The sequence below is a fragment of the Nelumbo lutea genome, chromosome 2 (assembly GCF_056320005.1).
Source record: "Nelumbo lutea isolate HS-2025 chromosome 2, American lotus-T2T, whole genome shotgun sequence".
NCBI classification, from domain to species: Eukaryota; Viridiplantae; Streptophyta; class Magnoliopsida; order Proteales; family Nelumbonaceae; genus Nelumbo; species Nelumbo lutea.
Window position 1 is genome coordinate 87,988,638 of NC_142685.1, and position 23,578 is coordinate 88,012,215.

The window sequence follows — 23,578 nt, forward strand, 5'->3', positions numbered from 1 at the left end:
ATCGAACCACTTAGACGACCTCATAGAAATCTCGGATATGGTGCATGAAGCCCACACCAAACAATGCCTATATAAAGGCACCAACCCTAGGGCAAGGGAGGAAGGGAGCAAGTAAGCAAGTAAGCATATTTGATCTCTCATAATTTATGATTTTTAGCTCACAGTCTACTATGAGAGTACTGACTTTAGCAGCGGAGCGACCTTGCCGGGTTAGCCACCCCGGGTCCTCTAACATTTTGTTCCTTGTAGGTCTCTAAAGAGCAAGGAAGCTCATCAATCTAGCTCGTTACCAGACAACTCGGCACCTGGTCAGCTCGGCAGCTATACACAGGCAGCTCGCCGCAAGCAGTTCGCCATAGGCTGCTCGCCACAGGCAGTTCGCCACCAGGGAGCTCACCACTAGACAGTTCACCACTAGGGAGCTCACCACCAAGCAATTCGCCACTAGGTAGCTCGCCACCAGACAACTCGCCACTAAAGAGCTCCACTTCATCCTCCGAGTCATAGGCCACTTGGGAGCATACATCACTGACAAGGTACTTAGCCAAAAAATTTGATACATCACGAAAAAATTGATATGTGGCCAAGAACGGTTACATCATGTGGCGCCGTCTATGGGAAACACTACAAAAAGCTAAGTTCTCCTCTAAAAAGCTAAGTCCTCTTATTCCAGAAGGCTAAGTCCTCATTTCTTAGAAACTAAAAGCCCTCGCTTTATACTTTCCATTTTTTATGAACTCAAAGACTATGCAGGGAGCTAATAGACTAAGAAGCTCTACCAACATTACTTTCAATTCAGATAAAACCTCATCAGTCCTTTTTGTGAGGTCCCCTCTACAAAGATGAGCTCTTCATGGCTTCCGTGGGAGTTGGCGGCCAACAAACTACATGGGCGCCCTTCCTGATCGAGCCTTCCAAGGCTCCCGTGTTTGCTGGCGACCCAAAGTTAGTATTGCTGCTCCCGAAGGTCGAGCTCCTAGTAGCTTCTTGTAGGAGTGGGTGGTCGGCATTACGAGGCTGGTGCAGCACAATCATAGCTCTAAGGCGCCCATCTGGTGGCCAGCGTGTGGCTTGGTGACCTGCGCGCAACTTGGCGGTCTGGCAGCCTGGCACATGTGCCAACCTAGTGTGACCTGGCGCGGGTGCCAACCTAGCGGCCTAGCCAAGCATGAACTAACAAACTGATAAGAGGCTTCCTTGTCACAAGACCCAGTCGCCTCTTCGGCATGGGCAAAGTCAAGGAGAGTGGACTACGATTTGCACCTAGAGCCTAAGGGCTAAAATATCACATAAGACCCAGTCTCCTCTTCGGCATGGGAAAAATCAAATAGCAAGGAGAGTGGACTATGAGTCGCTCCCAGAGCCTAAGGGCCAAAATACCGAACTAGCGAAGAGCTCCTCACCATATAAGACCCAGTTGCCTCTTTGGCATTAGCAAAATCAAGGAGTAGACTGCGAATCACTCCCGGAGCCTAAGGAATTGAATCGACGCTTACGATCTCATCGAATTATTCATTCTGAGCCAAAAGGAGAAATCTACTCCCTTCGCCGAGTTACTTTCGGCTCAGGAGTGGAGGACAAATGATGAGGGTAGATTTGGCTCTCTAATGATATTGTGACACATGGAACCTAAGAACAACTCGGTGACACCAGAACCGCTTTGGAAACAACTTGCCTTAGACAAATTGATGGTGTCCCACCTGGCAGCCTGGGCGTGGCCTGGTACAAGCGTAGCCTGGCACAGGCACGAGCTGGCAGCTTGGCACAAGTGCGACCTGGTGGCCTGGCCTTGGTGCGAGCTGGCAGCCTAGCCCTGGCGCGAGCTGGCAGCTAGCACTTGCACGAGCTGGCAGCCTAGCACAGGCACGAGCTGGCAGCCAGGCACTTGCACGAGTTGGTAGCCTGGCACAGGCACGAGCTGGCAGCCTGGCACAAGCACGACCTAGTGGCCTGGCCCAGGCGCGACCTAGCGGCCTGCAATAGGCGCCGACCTGGAAACCTGCGATGTGTGCTCACCGACAAATTCGGCAAGCATATCCCAATGCTCCCACGATCTTTGGAAGTTGGCCCACGTGATGAACGATCCAAATGGTGGTCAACGTGCATGGCTGCTACCTCTAGGAATCTCAAACCACTTAGACGACCTCGCAAAAATCTCGGATATGGTGCGTGAATCCCGCACCAACAATGCCTCTGTAAAGGCACCAAACCCAAGGGCAAGGGAGGAAGGGAACAAGTAAGCAAGTAAGCATATTCTAGCTCTCATACTTTATGATTTTTAGCTCATAGTCTACTATGAGAGTACTGACTTAAGCATCGGAACGACCTCGCCGGGTTAGCCACCCCAGGTCCTCTGACATTTGGTTCCTTGCAGGTCTCTAAAGAGCAAGGAAGCTCGTCAATCTAGCTCGTTACCAGGCAGCTCGACACCTGGTCAGCTCGGCAGCTCGCCACAACTAGCTCACCACAGGCAGCTCGCCACAAGCAGTGCGCCATAGGCAACTCGCCACCAGGGAGCTCACCACCAGGTAGTTCACCACCAGGGAGCTCACCACTAGGCAGTTCGACACTAGGTAGCTCGCCACCAGATAGCTCGCCACTAGGGAGCTCCACTTCAGCCTCTGAGTCACAGAACACTTGGGAGCATACGTCACTGATGAGGTACTTAGCCAAAAAGTTTGATACATCACGAAAAAATTGATACGTGACCAGGAACAATTACATCTATGGGAAACGCTACTAAAAGCTAAGTTCTCCTCCTCTAAAAAGCTAAGTCCTCTTCTTCCAGAAAACTAATTCCTCATTTCTTAGAAATTAAAAGATCTCGCTTTATACTTTCCATTTTTTATGAACTCAAAGACTATGCAGGGAGCTAACAGAATAAGAAGCTCTACCAACTTTACATTCAATTCAGATAAAACCTCATCAGTCCTCTTCATGAGGTCCCCTCTACAAAGATGAGCTCTATGTGGCTTTCATGGGAGTTGGCGGCCAACAGACTACATGGGCGCCCCTGCTGGTCGAGCCTTTCAAGGCTCCCATGTGAGCTGGCATCACAAAGTTAGTAGTGATGCCCCCGAAGGTCGAGCTCCTAATAACTTCTTGTAGGAGTGGGTAACCAGCATTATGAGGCTGATGCAGCACAATCATAGCTCTAAAGCGCCCACCCGACAGCCAGCACGCAGCCAAGCGACCTGCGCGCAGCCTGGCGGCTTGGCAGCTTGGCACATGCACCGACCTGGCGCAACCTGGTATGGGCGCCAACCTAGCGGCCTGGCCAGGCGCGAACTGACAAACTGATAAGAGGCTTCCTCGTCACAAGACCCAGTCGCCTCTTCGGAATAGGCAAAGTCAAGGAGAGTGGACTATGAGTCGCACCCAGAGCCTAAGGGCTAAAATATCACATAAGACCCAGTCGCCTCTTCGGCATGGGCAAAATCAAATACCAAGGAGAGTGGACTACGAGTCGCTCCTAGAGCCTAAGGGCCAAAATACCGAACTAGCAAAGAGCTCCTCACGATATAAGACCCAATCGCCTCTTCAGCATGGGCAAAATCAACAAGTGGACTGTGAGTCTCTCCCAGAGCCTAAGGAATTGAATCGACGCTTACGAGCTCATCGAATTATTCATTCTGGGCCAAAAGGAGAAATCTACTCCCTTCGCCGAGTTACTTTCGGCTCGGGAGTGGGGGGCAAATGATGAGGGCAGATTTGGCCCTCCAATGATATTGTGACACATGGCACCTAAGAACAACTAGGTGACACCTGGAACCACTTTGGAAACAACTTGCCTTAGCCAAATTGATGGTGTCCACCTGGTGGCCCGGGCATGGCTTGCTACAGGCGTGGCCTAGCATAGGCAGGAGCTGGCAGCCTGGCACAAGCGCGACCTAGCGGCTTGGCCCTGGTGCGAGCTGGCAGCCCGGCCCAGGCGCCGACCTGGCAGCCTGGCACAAGCGCGACCTGGCGGCTAGGCACAGGCACCGACCTAGCGACCTACGAGGCGTGCTCACCGACAAATTCGGCGTGCATATCCCAATACTCCCACGATCCTTGGAAGTTGACCCACGTGTCAAACGATCCGAGTGGTGGTTAACGTGCATGGTGGTTACCTCTAGGAATCTCGAACCACTTACAAAGCTCGTAGAAATCTCGGATATGGTGCGTGAAGCCCATGCCAAACAATGCCTATATAAAGGCACCAACCCCAAGGGCAAGGGAGAAAGGGAGCAAGAAAGCAAGTAAGCATATTCTAGCTCTCATACTTTATGACTTTTAGCTCGCAGTCTACTATGAGAGTATTAACTTAAGCATTGGAGTGACCTCGCCGGGTTAGCCACCCTGGGTCCTCTGACATTTGGTTCCTTGTTGGTCTCTAAAGAGCAAGGAAGCTCGTCAATCTAGCTCGTTGCTAGGAATCTCGTCACCTGGTCAGCTCGACAGCTCTCCACAGTCAACTCACCACAGGCAGCTCGCCACAGGTAGCTCGCCACAAGCAATTCATCATAGGCAACTCACCACAGGCAGTTCGCCACCAGGGAGCTCACCACCAGGCAGTTCACCCCCAGGCAATTCACCACAAGGGATCTCACCACCAGGTAGTTCACCACCAGGCAATTCACCACCAGGGAACTCACCACCAGGCAATTCGCCACTAGGTAGCTTGCCACTAGACAGCTCGCCACTAGGGAGCTCCACTTCAGCCTCTGAGTCACAGGCCACTTGGGAGCATATGTCACTGATGAGGTACTTAGCCAAAAAATTTGATACATCATGAAAAAATTGATACGTGATCGGGAACGGTTACTTCAAATGTAATTCTTATTTTTGCACTTGGTAGTATCAAGTGATGATGATGATAATAATCAGTAACCGAAGGACCTTATTGGTTGAACCATTAACCTATTTAACTAGGAAAATTGACAATGATTAAGACATCAATTCATTTTTTCATTGTATTTTAGCCATTTCTCTCTTTACTAAGAATAATTCTCATTTTTGCAAGCATATTTTTGTTTAATATGATGAATATATAATATTAATGTATGTTCAACTTTTTTTTTTATAAAATTTATAAAAAAATTTATATTTTATTTTTTATTATTTAATTTATGAGATAATAAAAATTACTTATTTACCGAGAGGAAATGTCCCAATATATTGCTTGAACATTGGTGTTTAATATTGTGGTCAAATCAATTATTTATATATATAGTATATGTATTATTTATATATAATATATATTATTTATTATTTATTTATAAATATGTTATCTATATTGCATTTTTGTAAGTTTTTTATATAATGGAAATAGTTGAAAAAATACTTTTTTTTGTTTATTTTTTATTTTAACTGTTTTATTCAGATTCGAATCAATATTTATGAGATCTGACCAAATCTTTCGATTTGATCTGATCCTATCTGATCTGCTTGCATCCCTACCAAACCACTTGCCTACGATAACTAGCTAATTAAATTATTGAACCATTTGACATGGTTAGTCGGGTCATGTGTTAGACATTAGTGCTACTTTTTTATCCTAACTTTTATGTATGTATGTATGTATGTATGTATGTATGTATGTATGTGTGTGTGTGTATTTATTTATTTAATATGTGTTAGTTATGACATCATAGATTAACCCATTCGACCTGGATAGATCATTGACCTACCTACCATCTAGATATGGAAATAGTTTCATTTTCAAGATGGTTTTAAATTTTTCATTTCATTCATATAATTAATAAAATAATTATTATTTATCATACTTATTTTTGTTTATATTATTAGTATATAATATTATAGATGTGCCCAAAATTGTTTCATTTTTTTATTATATTTTAAAAAATTTATTTTTAATTGTACATCATGGGTTAACCTATTTGACTTGAAAGGTCGAACCACTAACCCACCCTAGATAGGAAGATGGTTTAACTTTCGGTCGGTTTTAAGTTGTATATTTGATGTCCATTATAATAAAATTATGTCTATTCTATTATAGTTGTTTTTTAATATACAAATATAAAATAATAGAAATGTGCCCAATTTTTTTACAAAATTTTATTTTTCTATATTTTTTATATTTTTTTATTTATAAATTTGTATTATTTATTTATGACATTATGAAAGTATCCATTTGATCCAAATGGTTGAAGTACTTGCCCACGACTTAGATGGAAAGTATGATTTCATTTCTAGGTTTATTTTGAAAATATAAAAAATTGCATTCTATTAATAATTATTGTGTATGGATTTATTAGTTAAATTTAATGATGATAAACAAAAGTACTTTTATATTTCTAAATTTGTGTTATTTATTTATGACATCATGAAATTATCCATTTGACCCAAATGGTTGAACTACTTACCCACCACCTAGATGAAAAATATAATTTTATTTCTATGTTTATTTTAAAATAAAACTTCATTCTATTAATAATTATTGTGTATGGATTTATTAGTGGAATTTAATGATGATAAACAAAAGTATAAATATTAGATTCAATGCGAGAGAATTTGATTTATTTAATGACTTAAATGTGAGACTTAATAAAATGTAATTGAATGTACTTAATGGTATTCTTTTAATTACATTTTCTGCCCTTTCAAAATATGAATTAAATTCAATAAAAATATTTTAATAAAGAAAATTTCTAGAAGCCAGTACCTCCTCATTCATACTTTTATAAATATTATAGATTTGTCTAAATTAATATCAACATAATGAAAGGGCAAGTTAGACTTATCACTTCCTAAGCCTAACCCATATATGGATTTCCCAAAACAAGTTAATTTAATGGGATTTAAAGAAGATAAGACTGTTTAAGGAGTGTTTGCTATCATGTGCTCATTTATAGAAGACAGACACCACCCAATTGATCTAACTCCTAAGCTACAATAAATACAAATAGATGTCAGTCAGTCTCAACAGTCGTTATTGGACAAAAAAGATTCCATTAAAGCTCCAATAATAATACAAAAACCAGATAAATTAGGCATTTAATTACTTATGGACAACTTACCAATGGATCTGGATAATCAGAAGATTCAGTACTACATGAAAGGATGGCTGTCTTTCCGTTTTAGGCAATAAAAAATCAATAGTTTTTCAGTGAATAGACCCTTGTAGCTTAAATGCCAAGGGATACCCTAATTACAGCTCTGTGCGATTTAAATACTACAGCCCTCACTCTCACCAATGCAGCCTTGTTACGAGTAAGTTAAGCATTCTTGAACGTCCTGTCCTTTTTCATTAAATATCAATAAGACTCAGAAATATTTTAGTCGTATTTCTTATTAAATATTATATTCTTTTCAAAAATAAAAAGATTTATTAAACAACATTGGAATGTGACTTCTTGGGTACTTTTATTTTATTTTAGTCGTATTTTTATTTTTAGTTTTAATTTTTAGTAGTTTAAGAGATGATTGTAATTTCAGATATCTGACGGGCTGTACAATATATTTATCCCTTAGTTTAAATTTGCCTACATTTATGGAATGATACGGATGGCAATTCCTTTCTTCTTTTATTTCTTTAACTGGTCGATTCATGGTTAAACTTTAATTGTAATTATCTTTTCTGAACTTTTCAACCCGGTTGCAAATAGACTCATTCTCTAATAATATCCATACGGCTGATTTCTAAAAAAATAAATTTTATAAATGACAAATAAAATAGAATTTAAAATTGCAGCTTTAGATTTGAAAGGGGTATTTTGCGTATTTTTATGCTTGTTTTTAGAGGATTCAAACAAAAGGAATCTACTTTCAACCAACGTTTTAGAAAACAATTCGAAAATGAAATTGTTCTGGCCAATTTTTTTTGGATTCCCGTCTTGACAGCAAAATTAAAAAAATTAAAACATAAATAAAAAAATAAAAAATGGTTAAAAACCATTAAATAGGTTGATAGTTCAACCACTCAAATCAATGATTTATTGACTTTTTCAACTTTTTTTTATCAGATTTCGGGTTTTGGATAAAATAAAACCCATTGCCTAAACAACGGAGACTCCAAAATGTTTAAGGGAAATGATTGCGATTATCAAACTTTAGGAAAGTTTATAGAAATTATCAGAAACTTCAGGGAGGTTCAAACAGTTTACCTATCATTATAATTAGGTCCACTATTTTTCCAAGCCGTTGGATGGTCCTTGAGATTCGTAGAGTTTGAATCTCAACGGCCATCCAATGGTGCAGACTTGACGAGGGAGTACGTATTCCTCACAAAAGTTCAAACACTCTTGCCCTTTATTTTAATCCAAATTGGTTCGACGTTGACGGGATATGGGCGGGAACATCCCCCTTTTTCAGCTCTTCCAAGTTCCAATTATATGACCGATTAAAAGAGAGGAGAGAGAAAGAACATTGTCACAGGTTAGAGGGGAGAGAATCAGAGAGAGAGAAAAGGATTCAGATACATTGCATCTGATTAAACTAATTTCTTCTATCATGAAGATCATTCGTCACCAGCGTATCTGATGCGTCAGCATCGGTTTCCCTTATTGTGAGTTGATTCTGGACCCATCGGCCGTTGTTTTACAAGGTCTTCCCTTGATTGGCACGCCGGTTTTCAGACCCGGTTTCGGACTTTGGGTGACTGTCCAACAATGTACCCGAAATTCCGGGTGTAAAAATCAAATACCTTTCTTCTTTTTGGCCATTGATTACGTCTAAAATGAAGAAAATCAAATGTTTTCAACTTTAGTCGTTTATTAAAATACCCCTGTAATTTCATAGATTTATTAAAGTTTATGGTTCAATTTCAACATTTTACTAAAATTCCCCTTATAATTTGCAACCAATTTATTTAATCAACTTTGTATCAAGAATATTTTATATTGATGGCAGAAAAATGGTAATTTGACCAAAAATGTTAAAAGGCATGAACCTATGTTATTTTATTTTGAAATTACCCCTAATACATTATATTGAGCTTTTAAAATGAAACATAGTTTAATTTTTAGATCTATTACACAATATTTGATTTTAATAAAATGAATAAGAGAGAACAGTGAATACCAGTCATATTAGTTAATTTGCAACATGTCTTCCTTCTTAGATAGAGAATAAAATTGATCGAAGAGTCTTTGTCCATGTTTTACTAGGGACAAAAGTGGCATTACCATTTATGTTTTCTATAGATTATATTAGTCCATAAAAATCTTTAGGTCAAAATTGTCATTTTCCACTTCAACCTAAAGGAAGGTTGATTAAATAAATCAGTTGCAAACTATAAGGGGTGTTTTAGTAAAACATAAATTATAGGATAAGTTTTAGTAAATCTAGGAGGATTTTAGTAAAGGGATTATAGCTGATAAGGGCAGGTCTTATTATCAATAAAAATAATTTTTTAACATAATTTCTAGAATAAGTAAATTTAAAAAAAAAAAAACATCAATAAAGGGTAAAAACACTGTTCATCTTCTTCCTCCTTTAGACCACCGAACAAATATTCCCACCTCGGGTCTCTATCTTTATCTTTCCTCCTCCTCCTCCTCCTTCATCTTCTTTCTTCTTCTTCTGCTTCTTCTTCTTCTGTATATTTGAGTTTAGAGCAGAGCTTCTATGAATTCTTCTTTTGAAACAGTTAGAAGAACACATTCATCCGCCAAGTTCTTTTTCTAACGGTGTTTTGGCTCGTAACAGAATCTCCGCCAAGTAACCAACAACCGCTTGCTGCTGTTTCGAATTCCTAGCCATTGATTTTTTCAAGGATATGAAGCAAAGGGTTCTGGTGATCTTGGGCATGGAGGTGGATCCGAAAGGAGGGCCAAGGGTTCAAGAATTGGCGATGAACTCTTCCATGGCCATTGAAAGGAGGAGGAAGAGGAAGGAGAAAGATGGAGACTAGAGATGGGGATATTTTCTCGATGGTTGAAGGAGGAAGGAGATGAACAGTGTTTCTAGCATTTTTTGATATATTTTTTAATAAAAGTTACTCTATTTTAAAAATTATGGTAAAAAAAATTATTTTTATTGATAATAATACTCAAAAGTTGCCTTTATCAACTATAATCCCTTTATTACATGATCCAAAATGATATTCAATAAAAGAATGAATCATATTGTTGAAAAAAGTGATGATAGAAAATTAGAATGAATTGCATTCTCCTACAGTAAGCGTTTCACTTTTTGAAATGTTCATTTTTTAATGATATTCAATAAAAGAATGAATCATATTGTTGAAAAAAATGATGGTAGAAAATTAGAATGAAATCCATTCTCCTAGAGCAAGCGTTCACTTTATGAAATGTTCATTTTTTAAACAGAAAAAGTATTTGTTTTCCTAACTTTTACATGATGCAAGTAAAAGGATCCATTTTACAATCTGGTGTGATGAGGGCACCATGTAAACAGGTTGTTAAGTGTATGAAGGGAGGTTTTTGGAGCATTGGATTCAGACAGAAGCCCTTGACACTTGGATTGGAATATTTTTCCTCGTGATTTGAATTTAATCACGAAGGCAAGGGCAAAAGATTCAAATCCAACCATAAATGACTGAGCGAGGGCCCAGTGGTTTTATACCATCCGAAGCCTTGAAAGGAACCGTTGAAGCCTGTGAAATTAAGAAAGCTGAAATGGTTGAGTTGTATTATTGATTATTGGACTTATAAAAAAAATGGTTGAGTTGTTCTACACGCTCATCTAACCTGTATGAGGATTTGGCTTCACGTGGTTGTCACGTGGACTTGGGTCCCCACTCCCCACCACCACCTGATAAATGTAGCCCTATTATGGTATCATTGCACACTGACTCCAACTGGGTGGCTGTTCACCTGTCAGAATTTGCAACATAGGATCTTCCAATTGGTGGACCCCACGAACTCTACTGACAACCATTGGATGGTGTTCATTTCATGCCCTCATAAAACTTTCTCCGTAGAGTCCACAATTTCGTAACCAACGGTCACATGGGTGGTGACGTGGTATTCTTTCTTTCTCAATTGGGAGGCCAAGGGTTCAAATTTGAGTCAAGTGGACTTCTCCACCAGGATATGTGAGGGTCTACTTTCTGGTACAGTGTGGACCGCCTTGATCGGCCAGCCGGTGGTATATCTTTGAAATAACTTGGGATGTCTTGTTTCAAATTTAGATTTTAGATTGGGTTTCTCTTTCTCCCAATGGGATAGAGAATGACCAAATCAAGTAGGCAGATTTCTCCAATGGGCTGGAGAATGGTTTACTTTCAGGCTCACTTTGTCAGCTGGTTCAACCAAATTTAATGAGAATTTTCTTCGAATCATTTGTACAATAAAAATTAACCCTTTTACACATATTGCTCTTTATTTTCATTTTTCTAATTTTATGGAAAAGTAATCCTTTTTTCTAATTTTGAGAAAATCGAACAATGTGCCGATTTAATGAGCATTGGGATTTTTTAAAGGAATTTAATATGCATTTGGTATACCTTTCGTTTATTAAATAAACGTTTGTCCTTAATTTATCTTCAAAAGTGAGAAAAGTATTTGATAAATCGTTTATTAACAACTAGACACTATTAGACGCCTAACGGTTGATATATATATATGCACATAAATCAAAACCAATTTTTGTAAATATCAATGTATACAGATGAATATAATGAAAAAAATACTGATTTAATGATGACATAGCGACATTTTAATAAATACCTATCATAAAACATCCATAAAATAAAATACACACTCAATGGACTAAAGATCATTCAACAAAGTCAAAAACTCAAAAGTCAAAACCTTAAAAATCGATAGTATAACACGCATATATACATACACGTATAGCTTGCAGTGGCGATACATCTGAAATGCATAAGCCATTAGCTCATCCATGCAAGTTGGTAGAACAACATGCATCTCGTCTTGCACCTCTCTTAAACAAAAGAAAGAATCCAATATCCTTAAACTCAATGCATAGGCTCTTCAACGCCCCAACATGATATTGCAATTTATGCATATTATAGCTGAAGGACAAACAGTAGTCCCAAATGTCCTAAGCACCACAAAACCCACACCCATCACTATAACCCAGACCCTAGAGATTTACATTACTGAAGTATTATTTCTTATTGCTCTGGGTTTATGTTTCAAAAATACTGAATTATAGTTTATAGAACACCTTTATATGCCACCATAGCCGCCATGAAAATTTTAGCTTGGAATAATTGTTACAGAGGCAGGGGTGCCCTCACTATTTCAGGTCGGATCTCGTATTCACAAGCATCCTATCTACACCTACCCACAAGATATTATAGTTTTACATTATAAACATTTTTCCTATTTACATGTTATCATTAATGAATTCACATCTGCACTCCATAGCACATCTTATTGGCACTCCATAGCACATCTGAACCATGTATTGATCTCAATTTAGAGCAAGGGACAGAGACAAGCATACTGGTGTGGGGGTCCTTGGCCCCCCAAACTTTTTGTTAAATCATTATTTATATAGGGTTACTAAAGGGTCATATTCTAACTCTTCTCTTCTCTAACTCCCAAAATAAAAAATAAAAAATAAAAAGCAAAATATGTAATAGATTCAAACATTCTCAATCCATTTTTTCCTATACCCTACTTCTACTCCCTATTTCATTTTCTTGCCCCAATGCTCCTGGCTCCACCACTCATGACATGGTAGATGTTCTTAATGCACATTAAGATGTACCTGTGGGGTATTCTTTGTGCAGCACCAATCTGAATCCCAATTTACAGCTGTAGCATCTTGTGGGTAGGAGATCCGGATTGCGACAATTCATCCACTTCCAAGATTCTTATGTGAATTTCACTTTAAGGCCCCATTTTCTTTTCAGTAAGTTGTTTATCCAGGTAAATGCATGTATTTGGGTAAGTGTTTTATGGGAAACATTTACCCTCGTTTTTTCATTTTTTAGGTAAATAAAATAATGACCATTTTAGCCATAAAAATTCCATTATCAAAAGAGGTATTTTTGTCCCATCCAAGTCTTGAAAAAAATAATTTACCCACCTAAAAGATGAGTATTAATTACCTAGGTAAGTGATACCCAAGAAAATAAAATAAACTTTCCCTTATCCTCATATAAATTAAAAAATATATATAGATTTAATCCTATTGACCAATTTTCCCCTCTCAAAATCCCAAAAAACCAACGCCCCTAAGGTTATGTTTGGTTTGAAGGAAAAAGCACGAAAACAAGGGGAAACTTTTATAAATCTTGTATAAATTTTCCTACATTTTCCTACCTTTCCATACATTTTCCTTGAAATCAAACATAACCTAAGGTATGTTGTTGGTGCAGGAAGTTGATTTTTTCTAGAATTGAACTTGAGGGAGATATGAAATTGCTACCAAAACTTTGTTGGATCAAGGATCAACCTTGGCATATAATTTCTACCATTGCTCAGTGAAACACTTATTTCTTTTTCGCTTCATAGAACTACAAAACTGGGATAATAACCCCCACAACTTTGATCTCAACGAAACTTGATCCCAAATCTCTAATACAACGAATTAGAAATCCTACCAACTGAACTACCATCAATTGGTTGGTAGCGAAGCATACGTGTGTAGGAAACATGGAGGCCCATCTAAATATGGTCTGACCATCTCACATGTTCATACTTTCACTGTTTTGCCTAACTTTCTTTAAAGGACTATATGTAATGACAACTGTTCTGAGCAATCTTAATGAATGATTTTACTTTTTGGATTAATAAAAAAAAGAAAAAAAGAAAAAATAATTACGCCATATATAGCTTGAACCAGTTTCCAGTTTATTTCCCATTCCTTACTCTCACCCTTCGGCTTTAAGGAAGTTATGGTGTAGGTTTTACTTTAACTTAATTGAAAATAACGCATAACGGCATCAACCCTTGTCGTCACACGCCAAGTCTATTCAACACAATTCCCAATTCTCCATCTCCAAGGATTAATTAAGGGGAAGATTAATACTTGATTAATTCGAAAACCATAATTAATCAGAAATCAACTAATAGGTAGGGTTTGCTACACTTGTTTCTCACTCTCCTGTAATCAAAGGAAGACACCATATAAACTCTGTATAATGCACCGTTCACCTTGGTTGCTTTCCTGTTCGGTTCGCTTCTTTCATTCATTCGTGGCTTCGTTGGTTCTTTTAATATCGATCTCTGATCAGAGTACGGAGGGAGGAGATCTGACAGACAGGGACGGGTCTCTGTAAGGCAGCAGCGACGGCCTTATATGAAGGCCAATGGTGGTCGTGGAGGGCGTATGATGCGGAGTTCTGAGAAAGTGAAGGAGTGGTAGAACTGCATTTGGGAGTACTGGATGGTTGGGTACTTCAGTGTTACGTCCATTCTTCTCCTGGTTGTGTTGGCGATCTCGCTTCTGGTGTTGCCGCTCGTTTTGCCGCCGTTGCCCCCACCGCCGCTGATGCTCCTCCTCGTCCCCGTACTCATTATGGCCCTCCTCATGTTCCTTGCCTTGTTCCCGTCCGACGTCTCCAACGTCGTCAATACCTCCGTGTGATCCTCCATTTCTCTCTCTCTCTCTCTCTCTCTCTCTCTCTCTCTGTGAAAAAAAAAGGAAGAGATGGAAGAAAGAAAATGAAAGTTTGAAGTGTTTCAATGGACACTTCTGTGATCTTATTACTCTTATTATTTTATTGTATTAAACGAAACCATTGTTTGTTAATATTATTATCGTTACAGTAGACAACATTCTTGATTCTTGGTTTTTATCGTTTATTTCTATACCAAACGAAGAACAAAGAAGAGCCGCTGGGCTGACGAGGTGGGTCGAGAGAGACGGTGGCGGAGGAGGATGGGGAAGTGGGACTACTGGGACCCAGAGAGGGTGACCAAGAATAAAGAAGCATGCCCACGACGAGCTAGGATGGCGACACCCATGATAAAGCTGCCCGGCGGCAACGTTGACGCGGCGCCGACGTACGGTGGGGGTAACTCGTGACGGCGTACACGGAAAGAAGTAATGCACCCACAGACCAAAGCAAAGTCAAGCCCTTACCAAACAGTAATAACACAGAAATACACACAATGCAACGCAGCAATTTCTTCCCAAAGGAAACAAAAAGAAAAGACGGTCTGGTTGGTGAGTCAGGTTGCCGGTCTGCCCCGCTCAGTCGTAGGTGGACGATTCGAATTTCGAAGAAGAAACCCGAATCACCGAACGCCAGCCTCTCCTTGTTTAGCTGTCGGAATACACCATTTCACCTAAACCACTGCATCACTGTTGAGTGTTGATAATCATAACAACGTTTTTCATCTGTGATATGATCATCTTCAAGGGTCCTGGGAGATGAAAAAAATATCTATCATGGGATTGTTCTACGGACGGTCGACGACCTCGACGTTGCCACATAAATGCGCGGGAAGACTGATCTTACTCACACCTGTCGCAAGGTGTTATGAGAGAGAAATTCTGTGAAAGGTCAAATCCGAGTAAGTAACTCATGCCTTGGATTAGCATAAAGCAATTTTCTGAAGAAAAAAAAAAACCGAGTAAGCATTAGAACTCCAGGTGGAGGTAACCGAGCAAACTGAACTCCAGGTGAGTTACAGCGGTAGGTAGATTCCAATCTGCCGGCGAAAATAGGTCCCTCGTAATAAGGATTCATATTAGAAAAATACACGGAAATTGCCCACGGTTTTGAAAGGGGAAGGAAAAGGAAACGTGTCGCACATTAAAGTATAAATGGTACGAAGACATGAACCGTTGGATTCGCGAGTGAAGGACTAGCATGGAGGAGAATGTGGTCCCACCAAACAAAACCAAGCCAATTTCCTCTCATCTTCATGTCGGCACAGAGGATGAAAAGAAATGAGGGGGTACGGCCTAAACAATAAACGCCGTCAGTAACGGCCGTTTGCTACCGACCCACGTGTTCAGATGTAAATTTGTAGGTTTCTACTGTTGTGTGTAGAGTGCAGGCCAACGCGAGCCGGGTCCAACAGCCAACTGATTCACTCACCGACGCGGTACGAGCTTTGTTGGACGAGAAGAATCTGTTCACATCAGCCCTCTCATCATCGGGAGATGTTTTCAATACAGGCTGGGATGTATTATGAGAAGTTGTGAGGCTCATATAATAAGATGTAATTGTGAGGCGCGTGCGAAACGCCTTTTGTGAGGAACAGATCCGGTCTCTGGAAAGAATACGTGATGTATCTCCGTCACCGGTCGGTTCCCACGCTGGAGGTGAGGAGAGATGCACAGCGTGGAGATACTCAGATACGTGGTGTATCTACGTCCCCGGTTACCGGTCGCCGATCGCCAGTCGACACCGTTAGAAGGGAGAGTAGAGAATACGAAATCGTCCATGGCAGTTGGCAGATAAAAAGTTCTTGATTTTTCTATTGAGATCCAATGTATGTGTACCTCCTGACAAGTAACAAGGCTACTTCTGTCGTCCTTGTAACCGTATATTCTTTTCGACTGGGAGCATCTGATTAGACGATTTCCCGCTCTCTCAATTCTCAACTACTTCACAAGAGCTTGTAAGAGTCATCCATCCATTTTTGCTACTGTAATTCACCTCATAAATCTGAAATAGCCCCCTATAAACCGCATACTGTCCGTGAAATTTAGCGTCAACCTATGGATAGATTCATCTGACCTTTAGATTAGACTTTTAAAGTTGATTTAACTACCTTTGCTTTATTTTTTAGTAATGATGATATCACCAATTCTAATACTATCATCAGGAGGGGATGTTCTGTGGGACGTTGTGGGGTCTGGTGCGAAGAGGTGAATTTGTAATGAAGCTATTAAAATGATATTGTCCACGTCAGATTATTCTCTATCCTCATATTGCTTTCCAACACATTAAGCATGTATTCAGAATTATATGTGCACTTAACATTGAGGGAAGCTTTATTTTAGCACTTTCCCCAATGGGTAGTGCCTAATGGTGTTTAATGATGCCCAAAATATCAATAAATGGGTCTATTATTGTTTTTCTCAATTTTACAACCAAATCAAGTGCAAATGTTTAAGGAATAAACACCCACGGTTTGAAACACATATCAAATCCTTGAATTTTATGATTTTCCTTAAATTAAAAAAATAAAAGAATACAATGACAAAAGACTATTTATTATTGGGTTTCTAGAATATAAGGGTAACTTTTAGCCCTGAATATCCATAAAAAATAATATTTTTATAAAATAACAAAAATATGATCTTTTTTTTGAAAAGATATCCAGAAAGGGAAGTGACACTATTCATCATCTTCCTCTGCCTCTATATTCATGCAAATACATTGGATTCGAAGCCTCGGTGAATCCATTTTATAAAGCCATAGTTGCGCATTGTCCTTCGTCTTCCTCCGTTTTGCGCACTGAAATGGTTAATGAACACTGGATTCATTCGAATACACTATATTGCGAATACATTGGATTCAATACACTGGATTATATTGCGCACTGATTCGTCATTAACTATCTAGCTCGCCTTCAATTGGCTAGAGAATGTGAATGGATTCATTGAGGCTTCAAATGATTGAATCCATTCAATACACTGATTGTATTGCACACTGATATAGACAACAAAACCAGTGAATGACAAGTCAATGCGCAATAAAGTTTAATGTTCAATACACCGGGCTATATTGAATCCAATGTATTTGCATGAATCCACTATATTGTGAATACACTAATATGGGCTAGAGAATGTGAATGACGAATCAGTGGGTAAGGCTTGGATGGGAGTAGTCGCTTTGAAAGACAGAGAGTTTGATGATTTGGAAGTGAGGTATGCTCGAGTACTGGGTGTTGGGTATTAAACGCTGAATGCTAAGTGACCCCAACTATGAGGAGGATCTCTATTTATGGGAGACTTCCCGAGATCCTAAAAGACAGGAGATAAATGTACTTGTGACGTACCGGGAAAGAGAATATTGGATTTGCTATCAATCATTAAGTGCGTGATAGGTGTTGAATCCAACAAAAATAAAAGTCTTGCTCGAAATAGATACTTTTGTATATAGCGATGAGCAAGGTCATATCCACAGGGATTGGGTTGATTTATTTCCAAGAAAAATAGTAAAACGAAATGGGGAGTTGTTGTAAAAAGGAATTCAAATAAAATAAAGATTAAATCAATAGGAGGCAACTTCTGGTTAAAGGAATAAGTTCAGCTTTGATTTATGCAATTGATCATTGATGCAAAGATGAATTCATATATTTATGAGTAAATTGGTTATAGCCATTAACAAGATCTAATAGCCAATCTCTCCTTGATTTCGTGATAACCAAAACAAGCTCTTTGATTACCTCTCTTATTAATAGACAACCCTAAACAAGCTCTTAGGATTAATCTATCAATAGCATTAGAGAGACCCAATTCTAATCGATGAACACGCAAGCTCGGTTCATCTAAATCAGATCATATATTTTCATAACATAAATCGAAAACTTGTCCATAATCAATTTATGTTATTCGCCATAGATTAAATCTAACAAACATATACAAATTAGAGGATCTAATTGGCAATAAACTATTTCATCAATTGAGCAACGGATCCTTTTTGCTTAATCAATAAAAAATAATCATCACAGAAAATTACAAAAAACATATAAATACTCAAGAAACAATGAACTGATAAAATCAATTAGATCTCACAATTGTTGTAGAATCAAAGCTTCTTTAACCTTCAACCAGAAAATAAGAGATTAGTCACTCTTCATGGAGAGAACGCAACTCCAAGACAAAAAGAATGTATTCTACTGCCAAGATGTCGTTATTGCTATTCTATCCCCCCTTATATAGCCCTAGAGAGGTTGTTTCCAGCATCTCTTATGAGTTCTTCCTCAAATAGAAGTCCACCCTCATTAAGGGATAATGATCACCCCAATCTAATCTATTCTCATCCCTAAATAGGAATAAGAGTTCTAATTAAATTGGGACTCTGACTCTTTTTAGAAATACAATATGAAATAAACTCTAATTGTTAAATGGTTTTGCATGCCCTTAGCTCCAATCGGTTTTGATGTACTTTTGACATTTAGTGTAAATGAATAAAGTGCATATTTGATTCATGTTGTGTGGTATGTTTCTGTGTAAGACCCTTAAATTGGGTTAATGAGACTCATGTTAGTTAAGAATGTTCACAGCCGTTGGATAAGTCTAGGGAGATCTATCATGCCAAGGCTGACCAAGGCACATGTAGTGTAGGATTACTTGAATCTTTGAACTGGACCAGATTTCCAGTATTGCCCTGGACCTTGGAGATTGATGGGCAAAACTGAAAAGTTACACCTGACCCCTAGACTCATTATGATACTGCACTAGGTATCGGATTGGGCTATCTTTGATATGCCAATCAGTGAGATCCTTAGTAGGGGTCAAAACCGGGGTATGTTGGAACAGTCTGAGAATTCATCTGAGTGGGTGATCATAGTGACAAGATCAGCCCCTTTGTCGAACAAAGGTAATGATCGGGGATGCACTCTCTCTGATGGAAACCAAACTGCCGACAGTTGATTTCAATCGTTGGAATTTTGTTTTGCAAAATTTATATATAAGATATATAGATATGTATGGTTTCAAAATATTTGCAAATGGTTTTAATTCCCAGGATCCATGTGAGCAGAGAGTGCAACATTGTTCCTTGCAGCCGAGGGAGAGATCTTCTCTTGTCGGGCAGTGTTTGATCATTATGGGCTGAGTGGTTGAGTGTAAAGCCATTTAGGGTTACACCTAATGGGCTAATCTTGCATTTGCCCACAGTCCCTGGGTTTTAATAAGATGACTTGGCCCAGGGACCACTTAGTGTAGGTGTTGGGCCCATAGAGTCCATGCAATGAGCTCAAAGGGTTCACTGGGCTCTCTAGTGAATTCGCTAGGCCTTATAACAAAGGTTGGGCTAAACCCATGTGGCTGATGTGTAGATCAATGCTTGGGTCCCATGCCATACAAAGAAGCTTAACTGGGCAGCAGTTTGGAAGCCTGTTGAGCAGTTAATACTTATTGGGCCTAAAGCCCATTTCGAACTGGATGATTTAATCACCCACTTAAAGGGGCGGATCTGAGATTAGGACAAGCCAAAGGATTGGGTCTTGACCCTATCCACTCTTGGAAACCAAATTCAAATAAAGATTTGAATCTGGTAACCTCCTAATAAGATCAGGAGTGGGCTGACCTAATCTACATATAGAATTAAGATAATTCCCTATCGAAATACAGATTTGGATTGGAATAACTCCTAATAGGATTATGAGGTTTCTTAATAACTAAGAAAGAGGAGAAACCCTAATCTTGGATTACCAAAATTCGAACCAAGGGTTTTGAGCAGAAAAATTCTCCTGCATTTTGAGATAGGATCTCAAAGTTCTCCTCCAGCCGCCGCTGCCATTCACTGCCTAGTTCGATCTCTCAAAGAGGGAAAGATCAAGAAGGTGTTCTTGATATCAGTCTTTGCTGAAAGGCTGATTGCCTACGGTGCTCTTTGCTTCCATCGAATTCTTGTGAAGAATTTGGTTCGTTGGACGAACACTACTGATTCTGCTCCAGTATTACTACGTCATCTTCAGTGGGAGCAGATCTTGGAGTATTATTTGGGTGTGAACACCAACATTGGGAGATACTGACTCTCTGTATTAGGTATTACCCTTCCCTTTCTCTTTGGTTCAGATCTAGTTTGGTTTTGGTTCAATTAGATCCTTGAATATTGTATTCTAAAATAAGGGAATATGATTCCCAGTTGGAAGGGAGGAGAGAAATTTTTGAAATTCATCCACCCTATTCCGCTGCATTCTTGGCATCCATACGATGGATCTCTCCCTCCTTTCAGTGGTATCAGAGCCACAGGTTCGAATCTTGAACCAAGAAAATCAGATCTGAACCTACGTAAATTGGCAGAAGTTGTTCAATTAGATCCTTGAATATTGTATTCTAAAATAAGGGAATATGATTCCCAGTTGGAAGGGAGGAGAGAAATTTTTGAAATTCATCCACCCTATTCCGCTGCATTCTTGGCATCCATACGATGGATCTCTCCCTCCTTTCAGTGGTATCAGAGCCACAGGTTCGAATCTTGAACCAAGAAAATCAGATCTGAACCTACGTAAATTGGTAGAAGTTGTTCTACCTGGATTTGCGCAGATTGTTATTTTTATTCCAAGAAATTGTTTCTGGATGTGGGCGATTGATCTGAAATTAATTTTGTTAAATCTGAAATTTATTTGGAAATGTTCTTAATTTATTTCTTGATTTAAATGGGTTGTTCGTACATGGAGATTGAAGTGCACATTTAGCGCAGATAGTCTGCACAATCTTTTTGCAGTTTCTATTCTATTCGGTCTGTAAAATATTTTTTTTTTATTTTTCAGGACTGAATGTATAGGATTCAATCAAGAATGTAATTAATTAATAGAAATTAGGGTTCTGTAATTTTTTATTTTCTTGATTGAAGATGGCGGCAACGTTGGAGATTTGCAGATCGTGATATCGCATTCTGCGTTTTGCAGCTTATGAAACTGCAACCCTTGGTCACTAACCTCTGTTTTGCAGGTGGTACGAACAGTCCATATCTGATTTGTGATTGTCTAAAATTAGAAATATTAATTTCAGATCTTGAATTGTTTCTTGAATTAAAAATTGGTTTTGGACTGTTTCGGATCAGATTGGACCAAAGCTGTTTGGACCGAATCTAGGGTTCGAATGGGGCTGTTCTCAGCCCTGATTTCTCCCACTTTCAGGTCTGAAACTAATCTTTAATATGAAGAACCAATTTGGCCCAACCTGTAAAGCCCAGTTTTAAAGAGTTAAAACTGGAAAAGCCCACTTTTGTGTAAAAGCTATATGGGCCGAATTGCTAACTACTATTCAGTCCATATACCTAGATAATGTTAAATGTTAATATTATGGATTATAAATGGGCTTATTAATGGGATTTACAGCAAGTAATTGATTGGATAATTCTTCCATTGCATGTGATGTATGGATGTTTGATGTGCTGCGACCATGGGCCATAAGCATTTGGCCCGTGATGATACGATAGTGGCTCTTGCGCACACCATGGCTGAATGCACATCATTGCCATGGTGTCCCTTACAATCATTGGATGACACATTCCTTTCGTGGTGGGCCCCATAACCCTGAAAAGGGACACATGTGGAAACCCTAGCCGAATTGGCCCACTAGAAATTTGACTTTATGAAAGTCAGTGGGAGCCACTTTGGTTTGACCTAAATTAACTAAGCCATGATCACTTGTTCCCTCCAGTAATATGAGTGCATGTGATAGGGAGATCCATATGATGGACTCTCTAAAGGCCTTCCGTCATTAGCACGATGATGGGTCCTTCAGTAATGAGGAAATGCACCATAAAATTGGTCTATCCATTTGCTGTTGGGTCTGTCAGTGTGTTTCATAAGATGATAGGGGCGTCATAGACCGATGTGGGAGGGGCTTCACCAAAAAATGGGAACTTTCTCACGGTACCTTGGCATAACCTAAATATGATGGGTGAGCACTCACTGGATAGAAAGATTTACCCTAAAATGACTATGAACTTTGTCTGACAAAGGCCAAAGGGAAACTCATACGATGAGTGGATATGATCCGTCATAGAAAGGTGGTGGGGTTATGCAGCTGAAATGGTTGGCTCCACGCACCCTATGTGATTTTCCACATTTTGCTATCTCCGTCACTGAGATAGGAGGGAAATCTCAGAGATGAACTAATGGAAATTGAACATAGATTAAAAGCCATATCTATGTAGGTAACATGAATCAAACTAAGGTTGTGGACTAACGTTTTGTTGTTTTACCAGAAAATGGCAAATGGACAATTTGCTAAGTTGCTTGACGACAACTAACTTAAGGGACCAAACTATGCCGACTGGTACATAAACCTTATGCTGGTCCTAACTTCAGAAAAGTTAGATAAAGTGGCAAAGAATCCTACACCGATCGTCTGGGAGATAGGGCTTCAGAAGCCTGCAGAAGGTAATACCAAGAATGGGAGGAGAAAAACTCCCTAGTGCATTGCTATATAATAGCCTCTTTAGATAATTCGATATAGAGGCAGTTTGATTAGATCAAACTCGCCAAAGACATATTGGATAATCTAAAAACCATGTACGAAGAGCAGAATCGTTCTACTCGCCAAAAGGTCCTGAAGCAGTTTATGACCGCGCAGATGACCAAGGGGCAGCAAGTTAATGACCATTGTCTCCGAATGATGGATTACATAAACGAGCTGGAGGCCCTTGGGTCCAGGCTAGATCTGGTCACACAGATAGATGCCATTCTTAACTCCTTGCCTCCGTCCTTCAATCCATTCATTATGAACTTAATATGAACAAGCTGAATGTCAGATTTCAAGAGCTCAACAATATGTTGCAACAAGTTGAGGAACTGATTAGAAAGGATGAGCTGATAGCCATGCTTGTTGAAGCTGGCAAATCTGGCAAGAAGAGGAGGGCAAAGAGGAATCCCCACAAAAAGGCCACTAAATCTAAGAAACAAAAGAAAGACAAGGCCTCCGATGCCTATCACTTCTGCAAGCAGGCCGGCCATTGGAAAAGGAACTGTCCTACCTACCTGGAATATAAAAAAGGTATTTTCGAAACTTGTGTCATGGAAACTAATCTGTTAGTTGCTTCTGTGTC